General features: G+C 46.2%; 1 protein-coding gene across 3 annotated transcripts in view; it reads left to right on the forward strand.

Annotated features, from left to right (window-relative positions):
* LOC135394478 (fat-like cadherin-related tumor suppressor homolog) overlaps nucleotides 1-23,773 on the forward strand; it is a 637,639-nt gene that overhangs the window by 349,115 nt on the left and 264,751 nt on the right. For all 3 annotated transcript variants that reach the window (XM_064625231.1, XM_064625233.1, XM_064625232.1), the window contains exon 2: nucleotides 12,122-12,170. The gene's annotated coding sequence lies outside the window, so the exon portion shown is untranslated. The remainder of the gene's footprint in view (nucleotides 1-12,121; nucleotides 12,171-23,773) is intronic.

Consider the following 23,773-nt stretch of genomic DNA (forward strand, 5'->3'; position numbering starts at 1 on the left):
TGGTTTGTCTATGGCTTGTCGTTGTCACTTCTTCGTCTTCTTTCTCGTCTTCATCTGCATCTTCTCGAGAATATCTGACAGCCCTCATCTAACCACTGGTGTAAATACGATGAAAGGGAGAACATGCCATTTTGTACACAGTCGTGGAGCAATACATGTTCGTTTCTGCAGAAATTCCATTTCTGCAAATCTCCAAATGAAGATGTTTCACATTCTAACGAGTGGGTAGACCCACTCGTTAGGCAAACGATCTAATTTGATCGTAACTGGACCGAGAGATTACGCCCCTGTCACTTTAACGAAAAAAGCGCGTCATACACCACGTGCTCGAGGTCCCGAGTGCCTCGCGCCTCGTTAGATCATGAGCCATGTAGGCAATGAAGCCTGTGAGCACGTGAACACATTCGTTACGCAGACGACACCGTCGGTCGTTGCGCGAGCAAGAGATTACGCCTTTGTCCCGTTAACGAAAAAAGCGCGTCACGCGTCACGTGAAACGTGTCACGTGTTCGTGTTAACGAGAGCTCCGCCCCTCGTTGGCTCGCGAACGATGGAAGTGATTAAGCCCCCTGGATTGCCTATATACTCAATAGCACTTGCACAAGTGTACTTTGACACATGAAATATCCTGAACAGCTTGCAGTGCAGATTTTGAATCGGTGAACGCTGTCCATTCTCGCGGGGTAAAATCAAGTATGTGTTGCAGGAAGAATAGCATGGCATACAGTTCTGCAGCTGTTGATGAGGTTGGATGCGAAAGGCGTCGTCCTCGCACTACGCCTTCGGATGGTACTACATTATATTACTATCACCTTTGCGTACGCAAGGGATATCTTGGTGGTTCTGCGCACTGCGCGAAGCTACCTTTGTGTTTTTCGCGTGTGCAGAACCCCCAACACTAGTGAGTTTTAGTGCACCGTACACTATTGCCGTTGCGCACGCAATGGGTAGCGTTGGTTGCCCTGCGCAATGCGAGAAGTTCTCTTTATGTTTTCCACATGCGCAGAGCAACCAACGCTACCCATTACGTACGCAAAGGCGATAGCGTACGATGCACTGAACGTCTCTTTTGCGCTTACTTGTGAAAGCTAACGAAGCTGGACCTCGACTGCGTTGCTATGGTTACGTGGCCTTCAGCTTTTTGTGGGAGTGTGCCCGAGGAAAACGATAGCCGTCACAAAACGTTAATTAATCATTCCGATTTGCATGCAAGATGCGGGACGACATCATTTGCTTAATTGCAACATATTACCCAAGTAGCATGACCTAAAGTTAATTACGAAACTTCGTTCACGAAATAATTACCCTCGCTCTCTCTCATACGCCGTTTTTCTCATTTCGATCCAGGTCCAGACAGCTCCACAGGCGATAGTTCATACTCTCCTGTCATTTATAGTACCGCAGACCATACATGAGCGGGAATTTTAATATCTAGCATAGTAAAATTTACGAGGGTGGCGAATGTATCATGTATCGAGTGTATATCCAGTAATACCAGTCTACAGTGTTTGCGGTAAATAGGCTATTGTAGCTTCGTATGCGCCAGATAGATTTTTTAGTGACATCATTATGCGCTCGCTTCACATTGGACGTGTTGTACGAAAGAACGAAGGATGTCATGTTGCTGTTGTTGGGTTGCTTGCTTGTGATCGTATATTTATTTTTTATTTATTTATTTATGATACCCTCAGGGCTTTGAGCAGTATATAGCAGAGTATATAGCAGAGTATATATGTTGCGTCGGCTCCATAGGGGGTGGCGCCTACATTTGCCCAGGAGCCAGCGTAGCCAGATTGACTACTCTCTGATTCTTCTGGCGCCGAAATTTGCGCAATGGCGACTTGGCTATTTTCTGGCTGCTTTGCGGATACTTCTTGGCGCTAAATTCGAGACTTGTAGGAACCTAAATCGTGGCGTCACATTACAATACCGAAGTACGTGCGTCTCTGCCCTGATGACGGTCCTTCCTTCAGTCGATATGGTGTCCCCCGGACTGTTTTATTTGTGGCTAGGGGTTTTAGCGCTCGTTAAAGGACTCTTGGTTGGGTAATACTAATCTACCGACCCAGCGATGTGGTGTACCTCATGCAGTCCTCCTCAGGTACCCGCGGACACGGCTGTAGAGTATGTACCACTGCGCCCATACACCATGTTGCAAGCCCATTGGCCTAGACTGTGCGCGCGCTCCGATTGGTCGAGAACGTTTTGAAATCGCATTTTGTAGCGTGCATGTGCGTACTGCGTCTCGGCCGTTTCAGCATAGTTTCGAAATAGCATGGCCGGCATGTCGTCCTCCTGTGTTCAGTGGTGTCAATCGACAGAACAGTTTGCAGAAATATGTTCGCGGGTTTATTAGTTCGTCGTTGTGAGTCTACGCGTGTTGTGCTGTTTCTGGACACAACTGTTATACCACGAACAGTTTGTCAACTGCGGTAGCGGAATGCTTCATGAGTCGGAGCGTGAAGAACAAGTTCGAGCACCGTTGGACTTCGAGGACTGTCAACAAAGACAGGATTACGTGCCACACGCGCTTTTCGCTTCGCTATAATGGATGCACCGCAGGCAGCGAAAGAAGATGCTCATCATGAAATGGTACGCACTCATGAGACTGGCTCGGTATTAGGATTTGAACGGTGTGTTCGTTCTGCTTCATGTTCGAACTTTGTCCCAGTGTGTCAGCAACGCAGTGGGCTTTGTACGCAGAGTGCGCCCATGTATCAGATCTTTGAATTAGTGCTTTGTATCAAATAAATCTTTATTTTACCCCAAAATCGCTTTAGTTATTTTGAATACCGAGTAACGGCGGCAGGCCTGAAATCCAGTAGAAGTCGATGGTAGCCAGGACCGACCGAAAAGCCAGCCACACATGGAGGCTCCTGATTGGCCGACTGGTTGTGCATAATATCCACCACGTCGCAATTTCATTGGTCGTGTGCCCAGTGTTGTGTGAATTATCTCAAACTATGGGCTCTATGGGGAGCTGTTGGAGCCTGCCTCATGCTCATAGTTCTCTCCGGACGCGAATGACCATTATAAGAATTACCATAAGGTTTCTCTTTGGTTACGCAGTGGTCACTAGGAAAGTTATGTCTCGTTGATCATCATCATCATCATTTCATCATCATCTTTAGCTACAGTCGTGACTCACGATTCCCTCAGCCGTGGGACCAACAACGGGAAGCGGTTATCATAAGATTTGTGCGAATAGCAAAATTTCCATTGCGAATAGTTTACGAATATGTCACGTACACTGTGAATCGAATCCGAATAATTTCATCAAGTGACGAATTGAATTCGAATAATCAGAAAAGGTCCAATACGAATAATTTCGAATACCTCGCGGTGAAATATTTTGTAGTGTTGTGCTCATCAGATGATTTCTTTCTATTAGATGATGGATTTCTGCTCCTAACATGTGAGCCTTTTCATCCAGCATAACATATCGTGAGAGAAGGTCCCTCTCTGTTGTGTATAGAGGACTGCATTAGTGGGATGAACTGCATTGAGAGTTGGTCAACATGTTCCATGCAGTCTGCTTTGTGTGCATCTGCACATGTGTTTTGTTGTGTTTTTGTTGTGTGTTTACGTTGTGAATTTCCTGTACTTTTTTTTAGAAACTGCACATATTTTCATCTGTTACTGAACATAACTCTGAAAGTTGGGGGTACATTTACTGAGACCTGCGATGTCCAGAGTACCGCGTTGACCATGAGCTCACAAGATTTGTAGACTTTAGTGACAGAATATTGTAAACAGTGTAAAGCGGGCTCCACCTAATGCTTGGCTGTTCTGAGGTGAAGCCGGCTTGCAGAACGGAGCCGCACACCAAAAGAACAATGACGGCAACGTGAAGTGGGCTTCACCTAATTCTCGAGCGTAATGGGGCGAAGTCGACTTGCGGAATGGCGATAGCGATACCTCGCTTCAGTACTATTCGCAAAATATTCGAAAATTTCGAATACCGAAAATAGGTTGCGAATAGCATGAGATATTCTTCTCACATTCAAAATTTCTAATATTCGCGCAGCTCTAGTTACCATCACCACCACCACCATATCTCGTTACCTGCGTGGAGCCTAAAGCATATCGACATATCCACGGCTGTTGTCGTGCCATTCTTTCTTAAAATTCTGTGTGTCTCAAAGATCGACCTGAAAATTTCATAAATTCGTCACTGTGCATCCTATGCGTTGTAGTGCAAATGGCACTTCCGCATTAGAACTCACCTCATTCCATGTGATATGATTCCTACACACCACTGGCTACAGGACTGGCTAGATACAAGGAAAACTGATTACTTTCTCACTACCCGTTCACAGATTCTTATGATTTTGACCTGTAGGAGCGTCAAGGGAAACCAGAGGGAATTAAACTACCCAGATGGCGCAGCCGTGATTCGAACCCGCGCCGCCAACCACTAACCGTGAATGAAGAGCAATGGTTCAGCAAACTACTGCTAATTGGAGATGTAAAAATTTCCAGAAATTTTGAAGAAAAATTGTTTTTACTTTACGTTTTTCTTTTTCAGACCAATTGGACATTTTAGGGAAACATTAAACGTTCCATCAAGCATTCAGTTGTTTGATATAATTGATTCTGGGCCTTGGAGGCTTACGTGTTTGTGTCGCCCATGTTTGTAGCCCGCCTCGGCTAATTTCTCGTTGTTTACAAGCATTGTTATTCTTATGAGAAGCAAGCGTTCGCTCAAGCTTGAGATGACAGACTAAAAACTTGCACCGAAGCATGTGTTCATTGCTGACTTTGAGTGTGTGCTGTCCATCCATGTCCCATAAGACTCAATGAAATATTGCATTTCTGGTGTGTACATCAGCCAGCTTGCATTCTCCTAACTACTATCCCCACCAGTTACGACGCACCCGCGTGTGTGATATCTCACTTACGTGTGTCGTGCGTGTGTGTATGCCTCATCTTTTTCATCGTCATCTCACTCATATATTATCCCACATGCACTGAGGTATGGTACCGCAATTGTTGCGGTACACACCTTACCTCATCTCATCGTCACCTCATCAACACCTCATCTCATCGTCATTCATGCAGTAGTAGTTGTTGTTGCATTCTCTTGTTTCGTTCATACATTTATTCCGTAGCATCGCAGGTTATGCAAAACAACTAAGTTCCTGTCGAATTTTCACGACCAGGGACATAACTTTTCACATCCCGTGACACCGACTCGGAGAGCTGTATCATCCTGAGTTCATTGAGCGAGGAAACGTTTCCCTGATAATCTCTCGGTGCTTTCACCACATTTCAAGTTGCGGATCACATACCCTGGTCTTCACCCGCGTTCCCCCGCGGTCACATTGCGTAGTTTGGCATGTACACTTCCGAATTGAGACCAATTTCGTCGCATGACGCAGATGCCAGCCAGGACAGCGGATGCCTCGTGAGGCATGAGGAAAACCGTACGACACTTTACAGTACATGCAGACTGCCTCCCTTACGCCTGTTGTCTATAATTCGCACATGGTGAAATGTTTCTAGGCGTCCATGTCATCCGACGAACGAATCGCTTTGCATAAGTTCGCTGTCCTCACAGAGAAAATGCACAAAACACAATCGAAATGACACTCCAAACTCTAAAGGATGCCATCCGGAAATTTTGCAGTTTTTCTTTTCATTTTGGACTGATTGAAAAATTCGAAATAAAGAACACCCCCCCTTTTTTTTTTTTTCAGGGTTTCTTCCTTTTTCTCTCTTTTCTCTTTTTTTCGAGCGTTCACATCTCTACTGCTACTACAGGCGTTATCGTGTCCGCATACAAATTCTTAGCCCCACATTATCACCTAACGGGGCAACCAGTCGACCCGTCGGGCATTTATTGTTGCTATGGTTGTCATTCCGGCTGAATAGCTATTGAATATGCTTTCTACTTCTTCGATTTACGACACTTCCAATTTCGGAAAAGAAATCTGGCCTCGCCAGGTTAGGCCGAATTCGGCAGGAAACTCCGGTCGTTAAAGAAAAGTTAGGTCCCGAGTTTCGATTCGGAAAGTATCCGGTCGGTTTTCCTGTGATGCGGCTCACGCTTAAAAGTGCCGGCCTGCGAATTCGTAGTCCCTAGTAAGTGCGAAATTAACCACCTCTACCTACATACAACATTTTGATACAGCACGATGAGAATGGCACGACATTTACGTGTGGGCATCTCGCATTTCTGTATACAAGTGCCATTTTCCTATACTTGCATGCTTCCATGCGCAATGGTGAATTCCATTGGTGAATCACCCCAGGTCATAGTCACGATTTATTTGTTGTTGTTGTTGTTGTTGCGCAACATCCGAAGGCAACTACGTTAGGTACACTGCGCAGATGCTGACGCGTATGGGCAAGCAGTCTGAACCTTTTACGCGAAAGAATCGATATATGAAAGGAGGAGCTTACATAATTAAGCGTGCACTTGCAAAGCAATGAGCCAAGGTGTCATGAGCTGGTTCCTGAGTAATTGAAACGCAACAAAGTACATTTTATCGCTATGTGGTTATGAGAGTAGGTATGAGTGCATGTTATGTACACTCTAAATAATTTTACACCTTAAAGGGTGTAAAAGAACATGTGCATGGCGCGCACCTTTTAAGGTGTAACGGAACACCCTCAAGACATCAAGGGTGTAATTGTGGCGAAGGGTGTAATGGGGGGGGGGGGGGGGGTAACCTGCAAACCATAGAAGAGGCAGCTGGAAATTACCACAGGGGGGAATATGTTTATTAAGAAAAAAAGAAAGGAAAGTTGAAATTACAGCTTCATTGCGAAAGTATACTGTTTCTAGTTTTTACAAAAGGCGCATACTTTGGAGTGTCATTGTGGCTATCTTGGCATCACTCTTCGATCACAGCCATGCAAAATATTCTTTAAAACGCCAAGAATATACTTTTCTCACACTGAACTTGTAAGACTTCCCAGGTATACTACTCAGCTGTACCCTGTGTGAAGTCAAAAATAGGACCTTGCAGACATATGTTGCACAGCACACACATGTTATAGGTGATTGATGTGGGTATATGCGGGCATCATACATATATGACACAATCACAGGAACTGAATAGTTATGCTTTTATTAGGTTGACATTATGCCATGCAGCATACATATCCTACATTACGTAGGCATGAAGGTATTCAAACGTATCACTTAATACAGCTTTATCACATAGTAGTAATTTTATATTTTCCAGTCATCTAACCTTGAGGGGCTAGATGACAGTGTACCAAATGTTGAGTAACTGTGCATTTGGTCTTTATATCACAACTTGTATCACAAGCTTAAGTTCTGAGTACCACAAGCACTCCAACACTGCACAGGAACAGGAATACATTTAGCCTGTGTAATGGAGCCTGTCCCACCTCCAAATACACCCTCTGTTGCACCCTCATCACACCCTCCTGACAATGTCTCATAAAAGGGTGTAATTCACCATAGTTACACCCTCGAAAATTTTCAAGCCAAGGTTCTAGGGTGTAAAATAGGTGCAATACATGAGAATACACCAATTTTACACCTTTAAAGGTGTGAAAATATTTAGAGTGTACTGCTCAGGCTTATTTACCATGTAGTTTATCCACTAGCTTGGCTAAATATATGCCGTTTTATGAGTAGTAGCTTAGTAGACGCCCGACTTCAGGGAGGAGCTGTGTAGATAACTGTTTGAAAAGCGTGCCGGAAAACTGAGGGAAAGCTTCAGGGACCCGTAACTTCTCAAGCATGATCTTGGAACCACAACAAATAAGGAGCAGATGCTGTGTCTACTTGACCGCGGCGTTCGTGAAAGAATAGGCTACCGTCGTTTTCAAAGTGTGCTTCCAGCTTATGTGCTGAAAACGTCTGATTCCATTTGCTTTATATTAATAAACGACGCAGACAGGCGGGCTGACTGGTCGATACGCTTCCATTATTCGTAGCTAAGCTTTTACACTGCCTTCTAATCCCTTTGTCATAAACTTGTGTTTTCGTATTTTGCACATCACTTCGAGTGTAACTTCATTTCGTACGATTACGAATTAATGCCAGATCGTGACGCTGGACTTCGTTTTGTCGGTATAGCATTTGGGTGCTGTCATCGTAACGTAGGGGTTATCTGGGTGTCCGAAAGTGTTTAAACGCCGAAAAATCCATGTCTACAGTAAAAGTAAAACTGGACAGAGCGTGTTGTTGGTCTGAGACATGTTTAAAGAACGCGATTGAAGATAGGGACATTTCTGCGCAGTTCGTTCTGCTCTGATGATGATGATGCTCGTAATGCATGTCCCTGTCTATAGGATCGCTGTAGTCCATACCGCATTAACATCACAGCTCAACCGCAAGACTATACTGTCACGTTGCCTCGTTCCCGTGAAGTCATCGTCAGTTGCTTCCCGCTTTTGTCCTGTCGAGATGGGGGCCAATTTGAGGTATATAGAGATCGTCTTATGGAACCTTTTGCCGCCTCTGTGCATGTCAGTGGCGTCTGCAAACAACGCAATCTCTTTTCGATCCACAAGACGATAAGGTCACTGACGCGCTATGCGAAAGACCGTGGTATATCTTCGTAACCAATTGAGCAGGGAGATGGGCATCTGGCCCATATAAGTAACCCACATGCACAGTGCGTGCCTTCACACGATGTTCCAACGTTACCTGATTTACCTCTATTCGGGAACTCCGTACGCGTGACAGTTCTTAAGTGAGACACGCCAAGTAAAAGTAAGCCAAATGAAGACGAGTAGAGCCACATCTAGTTCCTTCATTACACGGCTCGTTAGGCACCGCGATGCACGGTGAGATTAGGACCGCCTACTTATGTAATATAAGCGTACATATACACGGCACTTAAGTTGAATTGCGGGAGAGTCGATTAGCCCGGAGAGCAATTTGCCCGGCTCACTCACCCGCAAATGTGAGCTGTCCGCCGGCGATCGATAGGCTGTAATATCTCGTGAGACTTGAGCGAAGACTTTGGCCGAGCATGAGTTATTAAAAGTTTTTGTGCCGCCTAATTATACGCTTCACTCTCCCTGCCCGACACTTCATTCTTTCCAAAGTGAGCTGTGGCCTTTAATGTGACAACTCTGAACTTGCAGTTGTGAGAACCTGCCACAAGAAATTAAAGAGAGATAAAGGGGGGGGGGGGGATGAAGAAATAAAAAGCGTCTAGGTATAATAGCTAAATGCGGCTGAGGGTAAATTAGCCATCTCTTTGTCATTTTACAACCGATGTGGTCATCTTACTCTGAAACAAACATTCCATTCACACGCCGTGACCGGTTTGAAGTGATGCGGTCCGCTTGAAAGGGCAGTGCAATGGTCACGTTGATCCCAGACGATTTCATTCCGGTGGCCACCCTTCCATTCTGCTGTGTGGGCAAGGGCATCGGAGTTTTACCCCTCGCTGCTAGATGACTCCTATGAGGTCACTTTCCGTCATGGTGTCCAGCAGAATCTTCTGTTTCTCCGTCGTGTCGACACTGGCACGGTGGGATAGATTAATGATTCTATAGCAAGGGGTGCTTGGTAGCCCGACTCCGTCATTTCATTTTTTTTTTTTTTTCACAAGGCGTTTTCTTTGGTGTTTATAGTTCCTGCAACGAAGCGGCATGTGTTCGACACTTTCTGAGAGCTGCAAGACGCATCTTTGCTATACGGCCCGTGAGGATTTCCTTCGTCTTGTCGTTTCCAGCTCTCAATGCCATTAGAAGCCGCGTCTCTTCTTTAATGAAGTCCCTCGTGATGCAATGCGATATATTCACATGCATGTGGTTAATATCTTGGGCGACTAAAGCTGATTGATAGAAAACTACGTAGAAGCTCATGTTGCGTACGCGGAAGCTTATAGCACTCTCATTACCAATTATAGGATACGATAGTGCTACATTACATATATTTTGCCGTATTTCCTGCTGTTTCGACTTCTTTTTGTATATGGTCCTGACATGCGCGTAAGGCCATTTTTCATTGTCTGTACCTCAAACATGCGTCACGCAGATTAGCTATCCTTCGACCCGAGACCGTTTAGTAGCAAACACAAATCAGGTTCCCCGCACGCAAAAAAAAAAAAAAAGAGTTGAAAAGCAGATACATTTTGAATTGTTTTATTGTATTCAAAAGCAACATTCAAGCCCATGAACGCAAACGTATAGTCGTACATGAAGAACAACGGATATTTTCTTCGTTTGTTATTTTTTCAATGCCTCATTTGGGAAGGCAGCTTGCTCATTTTCCTACGTGTGCACATATGTCGTATTTCAGTGTGCCCACTATCTTGCACCACAGTAAGAACGCCACTTATTTTCCTATTCTTTTATGGCTGTTACTGTCATTTCTTTTCTGTGCCATCCTACATGACATCCTCTGAAGCCAATGCGGGTCGCGTATCGATTTTGTGGTGGTGCTGCTAATCAGAGAGCTCGCCGTTGTCGGCCTCACAGAGGTGGACAACGTCACGACTAATGCTCTGGGTTTATTTCGAAAGCACAAATATGCAAGTTTGCTGGAGTAAACATCATGTATAATACAATGGATATCCCGCCGCAGTCTGTGTTCAAGGTCAAGGCAACTTTATTGAAACATAATGTTATTTACATTATTAAATCGGGACAGCAGGGCAAGCCCGGGGGGTCGCCCGGGTTTGACGACGACTGCCACATTTCAATTGGTCATGTATAATTTTCTTGTTCACCCTAAGAACGGCATCTCCGGCGCTGCAGTATAGAAGATGATAATATATTCTTATTACATTTAATATAAAAATAACCTCGCTCAAAAGTTAATATGACCCGAATAAGTTCTTTCATACGCTACTTTTCCTTCTGGTTATGAAATGTTGGGGGGAAAAGTACACTGTAAACTTTTTCACACCTTTAAAGGTGTGCGCTATGCACATTCAACCCGGTTGCGTAACATTGCATCTCCATGATGATATTTTACAAAATTTGGAAAGCATTACTAATGATCAAGTGTCAGTGCAAATCTTGCTTTCATAATGTCTTGCATATCGTAGGTACGAGCTAATGCATATATGCATCGCTATCTATAATCGAGCACGCGCAAGTGTCTACAATACTGTTGAACAATGTTGAGATGTTGCAAGACTGAATTTTTGGAGGACAGACAACACTCGAGTAAAGAAAATTTGTGGGAAACCGTGCTCCATTATGATGTTACCAAAATTACACCTAAAAAGGCGTGCGCCATGCATGTTATTACACCTTTAAAGGTGTGTAAAGATTTAAAGTGTACCGGCAACGCTTTTCTTGGCTTAAACACGACTATAGGCTTTTGAATCTGTGTGCGTGGTGTATATATATCTTGTGTTGAAGGCCGTGCGAATATTCCAATTTTTCGAAATCGATATAATGGCGTATTCGCTTCGATTTCTGAATCGAATACGAAATTCTATACTCCAATTTGAAATCGAATCGAATGTGTCCATCAAATCGAATGATTATAATAATAATAATTCGGGCCTTTACATCGCGAGTCAACTGCGATCATGAGCGACGCCACAGTGGTCGGATCTGTGGATTACAAATCGAATAATTCCGAAGCTGCCTATGTGCATATGCCGCATACGTATCCGGTTAGGTTATACAACTGTTCCCTTCGTGTTCGATTCCGGTTTTATAACTACTCACATGGCTACATGTCTATGCGTTTCGTATTCAGTCACTTCAGTTTTAAAATTCCCATTCGCACACAGGCCTACTTGCGTTGCCTCATTCTCGAGCGTATGACACCTAGAGGACGGTTTACTTGTTTTGTGCGGTCAGCAGTCGCGCAACGTTTAAAGTCAAGGTCAGGCAACGTTTGAGAAATTACAACTGCGAAAGACTTATTGCTAAGCACGATGCTTTCGTTCCGAAATGAGAAGCTCACCCCGGAATCGTATGAGAAAGCGATTGGTTCATAAAAATGGTTTAGCCGGATAGGTTTGGCGATAAAGCACACATGCACAACCCAGTATTCAACACGAATAATAGTGATCTAAGCTACACGCACACTTTGGTGGTCTCCCGATACGCAATGAGATGAGAAATTGGTTTCGACCTGTTGCACTATATTCGTGCATTCAGGAAAGTGGAAATGTTGTGCGACCAGGTGCTCACAATATATCTGTTCTGTTCTTTACAGATGCCCAAGACAACCGCGGAGAAAACCCGCTTCTGAGGAAGGTACATCAGTAAGTGACCCTTTATTTTATGTTTTACTTTTCTGCGTGTAAGCGGGCAAACTTTAGTTAGACAAATTGGAGGAATATGAATGCGTTTCCATTTAAGATGGATGTTGCTTCTAAGCCACATAGTTATTGAGAAGCGGCACCTGATGTTGAAAATACGCCACCATGGCGCCACCATACGGGCGCGTGATTATAGAACGTTTTTCTTTCACTCTTCTTTTTTTTTTTTTTCAATTCCAGCCTCATTATGGAATAATAGACAAGTACGCAAAGTACGATGGAACGTCAATAATTCATCTCGGTGCTGAACTGTTGGCATTATGTAGCGCTGGCTGGGTATGTTGGATTATGCATTGAAGTCGTCTTCGCCGCTTAATTTTTTCGTGAACATGCTGATAAGAAAACATGCACCAGAGAATGCGAAGAGAGTGAGTGCATGTCCAATCGGTTGAATGGGGGCACCATGGCTAGTCGTCGGCACGCCGTTGCCATTTTAGCGTAGTGGTTGGCGCGTGAAACTGGCATTCCATCGGGAGGTGTATGGTTCGATTCCGGCAGCTGTCTTGTCCTTTTCGACGATTACCATATCTCAGTAATTTTAGGGCTTGTCCTGTGAGACAGCTTTCCTTCTAGGTGCCTTTTGCCCCTTTTCGTGTATGTCCTGTATGTTGCATGTATATACTTCCAAGGCTTGGTAGCCGAGAAAAAAAAAAGCACGATACAGTTGATAAGTAAATTTTTAAAAAAAATGGACAGATTGAATTCGGCACCCGACCAATTCTGCAACTCAAAAAATAATACAATTAGAATGCGTAACAATAGAACAAATAGAAACATAATAATATAAGAACATAAACAATAACAAATATAGAAACAACGGAAGAACAGAAAAGCGTCATAACAAAATCACCCACCAAAAACGTAATCTCGGGGCCACAATTATATGCAAACACGTGCGCGACATCAACGACAGCGCAATGGCAACAACAAAGATACGGTGCAGCGGTAACAATTGCAACATCACACACGGACAGTAAAAGTACAAGGTACACACAGTAAAAAGTATCCACAATTGCTTCATACCACACACTCATTCCCCTTTCGCTTTGTCTTCCTCTACTAAGACATATCGCTTCACGCTCACGAAGATTCTTCAGCGTATCTACGCGTTGGCGTATACCCACGATATCCTGGGCTCAGACAGGAGGGTCCCTAATCTTTCGCCAAGCATACGCTTTCGCTCGTACTCTTTGCCAAAGTCCCTTTTCGTCTGCAGGTCTTTCCTCACTGTATCGGGCCTTGTATGATCCTCGCGCGGCTTGGAGGTACCTATATCAGCTGTCGGGAATTATGGCAGCCACAGAAAAACCCAGCTGCCTCGCATCTTTTTCTCCTTTTGCGTCATTGTATGACCGCAGGGGAAAGCGGCTTTGCCGCACTTGGCAGATGGGGACTAAAGGGTTATTATGTGTGCGTGGCTCTCTCAGAATGAATTCCATTTGAAACCATTCTATTTGTAACCATATTTCGTAAGTAAATAAATACAATTCGTAGGTAAAAATATCATTCTTATAAATGCAGAGCCACGGATTTCAAATTTTTAAAACCCACGAATTTTATTTATTTACTTCTGAAATATATGTCAAAATGCCCGAGAACTGCATAATATACAAGAGTGATGGTAAGGATGTTTAGAATTCGAAAGAGAAACGGTAAGAGCATTTGGTTACGTTACGAGAAGGCATCCAACTTACAACATGTAGTCGAGGTAATGTTGGAGCTCAAGTTGCTGAGAAACAAACACACGATGACAGTTAACACAGTCATCTCCAGAGAGACGTACTGGAGAGTGTGTACGAGGCGCAGGTCGGTAGTAAAAAATGAGAAATAGAAGGGAACCTAGAATTAATACCGGGACCAAACTAACCTTTAACCTCTAACCTTTAACTTTGGAGGCAGACTTGTACGTAACGCGTTACAAGTAATTGCGTTACTATTAATCAACTACTTTTTGGAGTAATTTTGTGATTAATTTATTAGTTTTCCACACAAGTAATTTGTAAAGTAATCTCGTTACAATTTTCAGTAATCTGTTACTAGTAATCGATTACTTCTTCAGTAAAGTATAGCTGCTGGCCTCCGACTCAGAAGCCTACAGTGTTGCAAAATAATAACAATAATACAAATAAAGGCTCAGTCAACCTTCCGAAAACGGACGGACGTCTCCATAATAGCATTCCACACATGTACCCTCCTGGCATACTTCCTTGTGACGACCCGGGCTTTTGCACGAAATGAGCATAACAAACTTTTCCAGTTTTCTAACCTCGAAGAGACAGTCAAGGGCTCGCTAGGGCTCGCTTTCCTCCCACAGCTGAGAGCCATAAAAGTTTATTTGACATGTTCGCAGTGTCTGTCCGTGGGAGGGGTGACCTCTGCTTTCCTTTGACAGTGTTGCTTCCCCCAAGAAGCGGACTTTTGTAGAAGGGTGCGTCACTGTATGTGACTCGAAGCTGTGGCAATTAGTGTTCTTGGAATGCGGTGTCGGACGCACATGTGGTTTGTAGTTTGGCATACGTGACTGGGCCAGACTATGACATGCCGCGGGAGGGGCTATATACAAACCCTGGATGACCTCAAGAAGAGAGAGGGTAAGACAGTACGTCAGTCAGTCGGAGTTGTCGAGTCTCTCAAGAGTCGGAACCAGCGAGGACCGAGGAGCCGTCGATATGTGATCGAGAGCGGGAGCCCGGACTGATGCCCCGGGGGATATGGCCGACGGAGGCGCCCCGATGCGTGGAAACCACCTGCGACCTAAGGGTTTGTCCCCGGAGTCTCCTTCCACGAGCGCTGACGTCCGGGCAACCGAAGCTACGATCGAGTGACACCAGCTGGCGACGACTGACCGACACGAGACGTCTATACCTGACGACGAGGTGAGCGACGATACGGACCTACGAGGGCTGTAGCCGAACTCCTGGGGCCGAGCCTCCAAGTGGGATAGTAGGCCTGCCGTCAAGTCGGCGTCTTCGCTACTATTGTTATCCGGGCCGTGGACCAATGGAGACCAGAGACCAGAGCGGATGAAGACCGACGGAAGCAGCAACTGAAAGTCAGAGCCTGCGGTGGGCCGGCCGTGTAGGTCACTGCCGAAGTTGTCTTCAGAATTCGTTTACCATGCCATCGTCCATGACCTTGTGAAGTGGAGTCGTCGGGATGCGCAAAGTCAGGGTCAGTCACTCTTGCCGCCGTGTTATACGTATGTCTCCCACATTTGCATATACCGCGCAGTTTGTGTTATCGATCAACCAAAGTGATAATAACGTAGTGTGTTTCGGTCTCGCCACTGCGAGTGCCCGCGTGAGTGTATCTTCTTTCTTCGTTAACTTTGTGCCCCGTCCCCTTCGGAAATGAGGGACGTCACATCCTATAGCCCTTTGTGCCCCAGTCAGCTGGGTAGCTTCGGAGAAGGTCATAGCTTCCTAGTGAGTCATTCGGAAATCTCCGGTGACATAACATGTGCTATTGTATGTAGGGTCACTGTCCTGCTAAGTCTACTCTGAAATTCTGAGCGGTCAACATGGTCAATATGAGCTCTTGAAACTCAACGAAGGTGTCGTTCGGAAACGAATTTGTTACATCTGTTTGCCGCACGTTCGACACAAATTGTAAATAGAGCCCTGCATAAAGTGTCCGTCTGTTTGGAGTGATCTTGCACGTCTTCCATTACTCTCCATGTTTGGCATCACTGCGACACCTGCGTTTAGGCACAGTAACCATAATCAAAGTAACGCTGAAAGTAACGGCGTTACTTTTCTGTGCGTTACTTAATTACATTTTTATTCGAGTAATTTGTAATGGTGAAAAATTACTTTTGCCGTGAGAGTAATTGTAACGGTAATCAATTACTTTTTTCCTGTAACGTGTACAACTATGTTTGGAGGAGACCAAGTAAATCGAGATAATTTTACTCTGGACGCTTTCTTTTATTCGGCCGCTTCATTTCAACGAACGTTGAAATGATCGTGATTTACATAATGGGGCAAGTGTAGGGTTGCATCTACTACCAGATATTTTCGTGTGCTGTCTTGCTATCATTCTGACAAGATAACCAAGGAAGAGTCTCGCCCTTAAATGAGCATAAAGAAATGACATTTGGGATTACTCGAAGCCCCGCTCATTTCATGTAGCAACCGGTCGGGAGCAACTTCGCAAATTATTTCCGCCGTACGGTGCCTTAACACTGCGGAATTCAATTTAGAAAGAAACGCCCTCAACAATGAACAGTTCGCCCTGGGGCGCAATCCGGGAGGCGAGAGACGCGCAGGCGATGGCGAATTCAGGTTCGCCGTATATTACAATATCGTGGATGAGAGAGGAATGGTAAGGGAGGCCAGCAAGGCTCGCTTTTGCCAGACGAACGTGTAGTGAAACAGGAAGAAAGTGAAAAAAAGAAAGAAAAAAGATTGGTTGACAAAAAAAGTGTGCGGGATGATACTGAAAGGGAGACTTCGCAAGGATTCGAAAAAAATTAGGTGAGCATCATTCCGAACACGAACCACACCCTCGATACCGAATACAACATTCGCATTCATTTTGCGCGAGTAATTAATTCATAAATGATGACAATAGCAAACGGAAACCGAAATGCGAAGAGCAGAAATCAGTGCTCCATACTCCGGCGGTTCGTCCGGAGGAGGATTCCGTGACGTCACCCAGCATTGTCGTTTGCTTCCAAGCCTCCATTCTTTCTCCTTTGCCGAATGCGGATGATGTCAGCAGTGTGTTGCTTTCAGCGCCCTCTCGCTTCACAAAGGCGAAGCGCTCGCTTCGTAATAATTCGTTTGAGTAAAATCTGCGCAGTTTTGGATAGAGATATTTCGTACACATGTTCCTGACATACCAAAGATTACAGATATACAAGAACATTTGTGGTGATTTTGTTGCGGAGTCCCACTTTAAGACGCGTACTTCCTTTTCCTTTCTTCGGCTGCGTAATAACGCTCTCCCCCTCTGTACCGCGCGTAAGGTGTGTACCCGCTAGAAAACATTTCATTACATCAGAAAACGTTCAAGTGCGTTCGCACGAATACAGAAAACGCAAACTTCAACACCTGATGCGCTTGACTGCCAATCGCAATTCTGCTACAATTATTTCCTAACGATTCTCTTCTCTCGCATTTTTTTTGTATGTCTGCGCCCCTTTATCGTTCATCGAACATAGATAACTCCTTTACGCGAGTGCAGAAAAGGAAATATATGTGAGACGCATCGTCAAGCCTGAAATAATCGAGATACCACGCAGCCGTATCACCAAGTTAGGCTTTTCTGAGCTGACCAGACTTAGTCCACACCAACGAACAAACAAACACGGTAAGGAGATCGGGTGAAACGGCACTAACGGCGAATTCCGCAGGCTGATCTAGAGTAACCACCTCAATCTGCTGCGGATCGCGCAAATCCAGTACGGATGGACAGCAACCCACCAGCGAAGAGCAATCGCCTTCTAGGCTTGTAAGAAGTCGTTGTGTACATCCAGTAAACTCCTCCGAGTTGGCCCAACGACGCTGCTGCTTTGCCTCGCAAGATATGGAAGTGACGACAGCACTTTTGTTGGAGGTCCAGTCGAATCAGCGCTCTCTCGACAGAGCAAGAAAGACCACTTCGCCTTGGAGAGAACTGACGTGAAACGACCTACGAAACGCACGGATCCGCTCCGGACCCACCTGCTAAAGACGCATTCTCCGCCGGAGAGCAAAAAACAAGCCGCTCCAGATGGACTAGTGGAGTTGAAGTTGTAGTTGGAATTAGAAAAGAAAAATATTCGCATGGTGACTCCTATAAAACACAGGAGCCGGCTACTCCAAAACACTTGAAGATAAAAAAAACAGTAAGTCTAAAAAGTTAGAGGCGCTGCAATGTCCACAAGAAATGTCATTAAAGGAGCTGTCACACGCTGTCTAAGATCCCTCGGCCGTTCTCCGATGACCTTCCCTACGTCTAGAGGACGGTGGTCTACTCTTTCCAAGGCGGCTCTGAGGTCATTACGTTGGACACTGTATCTGGAGCAGTTAATATATGTTCAGTGTTCTCCACTTCATCAACGGTGGACCAGTGGAATTCGCCGTAAGAATCCGTATCCCTTTTTGGCTTATTTCGGGCTACTCGCACCATGCGGTGACAAAACAGAGACGTCCGATATGTGTTTAGTGGAGTCATCTACGGCACGCCGCACACCTATTGCGGCGCTCATAGCTGTTACTCTCACATCTCATCGTCACGGGACAATCTAATTCACGGATGGGGTTCTCGGAAGAAGGGAGGTGTAAATGTCTGTGGAATGAGCGAGGCGTGTGACCGTTCAGGCTGGAACAACTTCGAGAACTGTCTCGATCGTCTTTATTCACGCACCGGCCGAGTAGCGGCCTTCGTCTTCTTCGCCACAGTAGCCCTCCCCTCAGAAGCGACAGGGTCGCTCCAAGACACGTGCTTGGGTTGATGGGAGGAGGTGGTGAGTGTGCAGCTGTCAGAACTTAAGGGGAAGGACAACGGTAGGGTGGGCGGCTCGATGAAGGCAGGCTTGAGCCTGTCGATGGGAATAGTTTCCCGGCGCCCGGCGCAGTCGGGCACGAAATATTTGGAAAGGCGCTCTAAGACGTAGTATGGTCCAGTGTATGGTGGTTGTAGGGACCTCCTTAGGGCGTCCGTCCGTACGAAGACTTGGGCGGCAGACGAAAGATCTGGGGAGACGAAAGTTGGGCGAGTCTGATTGGCTCTGGTTGGTGTCGGCTTGATAAGAGAGAAGTGCCGGCGGAGCTTGTCAATAAAGTCGACGGAAACCGAACGGGTCGGGGTATCGGAAGCGGGAGCGTCGAAGAACTCGGCAGGAAGTCGAAGACTGGTGCCATAGACCAGCTCGGCGGACGTGCAGCCGAGGTGTTCCTTCCACGAGGTGCGAAGCCCCAGCAAGATTAATGGAAGAAAATCATGCCAATGGGAGGGATCTTCGTAGGCCATAATTGCAGACTTTAGGTGCCTATGCAACCGCTCAACCATTCCGTTGGCGCTGGGATGGTACGCTGCTGTGCGACAACGAGTTGTACCGAGGAGCTCCGAGAGCTTTGTAAAGAGCCGAGACTCGAACTGCCTGCCCCTGTCTGTTGTTATCTGGGAAGGAACGCCGAAGCGCGCTATCCAAATAAACAGGAATGCGCGCGCGACGGTCTCGGCGCTGCAATCTTGCATAGGAACGACTTCAGGCCAGCGAGTAAACAGGTCAATGCAGGTTAAGAGGTACCCGTTGTTGCCTGAGGGTGGTAGCGGGCCGACGATATCGAGATGTATGTGGTCGAAGCGGCAGGCGGGTACTGGAAAAGCCGATAGAGGGAGGCGAAACGGTGTGTCTGTGCACCTTGGCTCGTTGGCAAGGAACGCAAGATTTGGTCCAGTTGCGGATATCAGTGTTCACCGACGGCCAGACATAGCGCGCAGCGATGAGGCGTTGCGTCGCTTTGATTCCTGGATGTGACCGCCGATGAAAGGCCGAGAAAATGGCACGTCTCACACATCCTGGCACAAACAGACGTTCCGTGCCTGTGGAAGTGTCGCAGTAGACGGGGGCTGGAATCCCGGGGAAGTCAATTTCCTGGAGCACGAGTGACGAAGCGCGGGTGGATAGAATACGTTGTAGATCTGGGTCGGAGCGCTGCTGGCGGGCAATATCAGCGAGATCGAGAGTAGTTTGCTCGATCGTGGAGTCCCGACTGAGGGTGTCAGCAGGTACATTGTCAACCCCCCTAACGTGCTCGAACTGTGCGTTGAACTCTGTCAGATACGCGAGATGCCGAAGTTCTCGGAGCAAGTAGGGACAGTTTCCGGAATTGTAGGCGGAGACGAGAGCCTTGTGATCTGTGAAAATTACGAAGGTTTTGTCCCCGAGGTAGTATCTGAAGTATTTGACAGTCATGAAGGCGGTGAGAAGCCCTCGGCCGAAGGTGCTGTGTTTTTCCTCCGTCGGGGAGAACTCCTTGGAGTAAAAGGCTATAGGTCGCCAGTGGCCCGATACGTGTTGTTGGAGCACAGCGCCCACAGCGCAATTCGAGGCGTCAACCATCAAGGAGGTGGGGGCCCCGTTGATCGGATGGGCTAAGGTTGTCGCTGTCGCCAAGGCCTGGTTCGCTCGCTCAAAGGCTGCAATAGTGTCGATGGGCCAAGCACGCTGTTGGGCTGAGCCGTTTGAAGCAGGTCTTCTAGTGGTTGAATGATAACTTGAACTCCCGGCTCTCGACTTCATTCCTTGCGTAGAGGTATTTCAGATGGATATGTTTGGAACGCTGACGGGGTTTTCAATCAGTTTGATGGCCGATTGGTTATCGCAGTATAACTGTAACTCCCCCGTGCAATAGTTGTCGAAGCCAAGTTCGCCCATGAACTTCTTTAGCCACTTTCCTTCTTTCATTCCTTCCGTAAGAGCCAGATACTCAGCTTCGCAAGTTGAGAGTGTTATCGGCTGTTGTCTCGTTGACTTCCAAGAAATGGCAGCCTTTGACATTGTGTACACGTAACCGCTCCGTGATCTTCCAGATTCATCTTCGTTCCAACTTGCGTCGGTATAGCCAGCGATCTGGGATCCACATGCAGATTAGGTGATGCCTACATCTCTTGTTCCGCTTAAATACCGCAATACCCGTTTTGCCAATTGCCAGTGTGATTTGTTAAAGTTGCTGTTAAACTGGCTAAGGTAGTTTGTTTCAAAAGCTATGTCTGGTCTTGTAGCTTGCGCCAGATACATCAAGCTACCAATGAGGTTGTGGTAGGGGACACTTTCGTTTTCAACCTTGGATCCGTCGGCGTCCTGTTCTCGTCGACCCTTTTGTAACGGAGTTTTAACTGGCTTGCTGTCCGCCATGCCGAACTTCGTCAATACTTCGTCGATGTATTTTCGTTGGTGCAGAGTTAATCGGCGGTCACGTTTGTTGTGATCGACTTCTATGCCAAGAATATACTTGGGTTCCCCCAAATCTTTGAGGTCGACATGTTTACCTAATGTATCGACCGCTCTCGTCAGCGTACTCCCGCCACACCGCAAGACAGAAGGCACAGCCCGCTCATGTACTTAACGGCAATAAATGGTTCCCGCCATTCCTGTCTACTACCGTCGTTCCTTGCCATTGTATTTCGGATTACGAAGGGTTTTCCACTGGGTGTTCCTGCTCGCAGACACCAAGGCATACTGGGCAGCGATTTCCTCAGCCACAACAAGATATTGGTAGACGTCGCCCGACATCGGCTTCTCGACCATGTTACACGTATGGAGGTTAATGGCGTTGCCACGCGTGTGCGCTCAGCCAGTATCGCAACTCCACGCCCTCCAGACAGCAGTTACGCAAACCTACTTGGTCAATTTCCATCATTAACCGCTTCGTGTGACTGGACCCAGCCCGTGAAACATCCCGTCGTCCACCGAATCATAACTCAGGGCCGACCAGTCTTCGCCAAAGCACGCCGCGTTAGTCCGGAAAAATTAACCATTGCGAGACAAGAATTCGACCACATGCTCGCAATGGGCATCGTGCGGCCATCGTCGAGTACATGGGCCTCCCCTCTTTACATGGTTCCTAAAAAAACAGGTGACTGGAGGCCCTGCGGCGACTACCGCGCGTTAAACCTGGCCACTACTCCCGACCGTTATCCCCTTCCCAACATCTCTGACTTTACCGCGGGATTGTCTGGCGCTTCCATCTTCTCCAAAATCGATTTAATGAATGCTTATCACCAGATACCCATGGCGGACGAGGACATTGCCAAAACAGCAACCGTCACCCCATTTGGGATATTCGAATTCCTCCGCATGCCTTTCGGACTACGAAATGCGGCACAATCGTTCAAGCGATTTATTGACAGCATCACAAGAGGGCTACCTTTTGTATTTGCCTACCTGGATGACCTGCTCGTGGCCAGTGCTTCCCAGGAGGAACACTTAACCCATCTCCGCGCCTTGTTCCAGCGGTTAGCCACCCGACCATGGTTTGCTCATCAACGCTGATAAGTGCGAGTTTAGAGTTTCTGCCTTGGAGTTTCTCGGCCACATGTCTTTTCGAATTCAAGAATGTAGAGGGGTTGGGGTTGGGGGGGGGGGGGGGGATGTGCTTTTGTGTCATGGATTTAAACATTCACTCGTTCTCGAATACAATTTAGTTGTCAGGAGCGCTGTGTGATGTTTCGTCTTTTGTCCTCGTTCGCGATGCCACAATGAGGTCTCTAACGCGCAGGCTGATGCTCCACCTCCTTCACACGCTACGGCCAATCGCTGCTAATTGTTCGTCTGATAGAAACGCATGAAATGTACGTGTCGTACAACAACACCAACTGTATTTGGTGATGATGATTGGGGAGTTTCTTCGCCAGCGCACTAGTGACGCAAAAAATATCGAAATTTCGATATCGATAAATATCAATATCGCAAAAGATTAAACGATAAAATCGACTGAAATATCGATATACGAATAACGTGCGTTACGAGGAGTCGAGGACCAATAAGGGTAGGTAATCAATTATCGTGTTAGAGAGATTGGGGAATCATTAGTGCAAGAATTTAGGTGAGTGCAGAGGATGTCTCCCTCTTCGGGTCCACACCAGCTTGCCTGCTTCCTTCTTTTTCCCTCGAGGAATAGACGTTTCCGAATATGATGCCACGCGAGCTATACAAAATCATCGGTTTCGACTGCCCTGTACGTTGCGCGCTCGTTGAACTCGTTCTGCACGTTCGAATACGTCGTTCGGCACGAAATGCATCCCCAGACGATCCACGAAGTTTAAAAACCAAGCAACGTTTTTCCCTAAGGTGCATCACATCTTGACAGGAAATATCGGCATTGTGTTGCAAAACCAAATCAAGAAGGAGAGAGGGGAAAAGCCGTTGCGTCTGCACGGTTAATAAAGTCGTTGACCCGCTCCTTTCAATCATATCCTGTCCGCACACAGAACCCGCCGGTTTACTGATATTTCTATTAGCATGCATATCGATATCTATATTGACATGAACAGCAATATTTTTATCGATAAATATTGGTTTAAATTGGATTGGTTTAAATTAAATTGGATTAAAATATAAATTTTCGAATTATCCATAACATCGCAGGCTTAAAATATCGATAATATCGATAAGAATATCGATGTTGTTTCATCCCTAAAGGGCGCACGTGAGACCGAAGATATACGCTCTCAGAAACGAAACGGATAAATTTACGCTTACATCCAATTTTACCCTTACTAAGCGTAAATTTTGACAAAACGGCTGACGGTGTATCCGTCAAGCTGTGTTTTATTCATAGTGCCCGTTAACGTGTAAGAGTAAAGGGCGGAGTTTTATGCGTAAACGGCACTGGGAAGACGATTTACTCTTATATTCTGACACCTCAGTCGGTAGCGTGTTCGCCTTCTGATCCCGAGATCGCGGGTTCGAACCCGGCCGAGGACGCCCGCAACTTGGTGGCAGGGTACAAGTTGCTTAGACACGCCGTCTTCCGCGAGGGACGTTAAATACGGGGTGCCGTGTGATGGAGCTTTCATCGCACGTTAAAGAACCCTCAGGTGGGCAAAAGCAA

This window comes from Ornithodoros turicata, chromosome 5 (genome assembly GCF_037126465.1).
Source record: "Ornithodoros turicata isolate Travis chromosome 5, ASM3712646v1, whole genome shotgun sequence".
NCBI lineage: Eukaryota > Metazoa > Arthropoda > Arachnida > Ixodida > Argasidae > Ornithodoros > Ornithodoros turicata.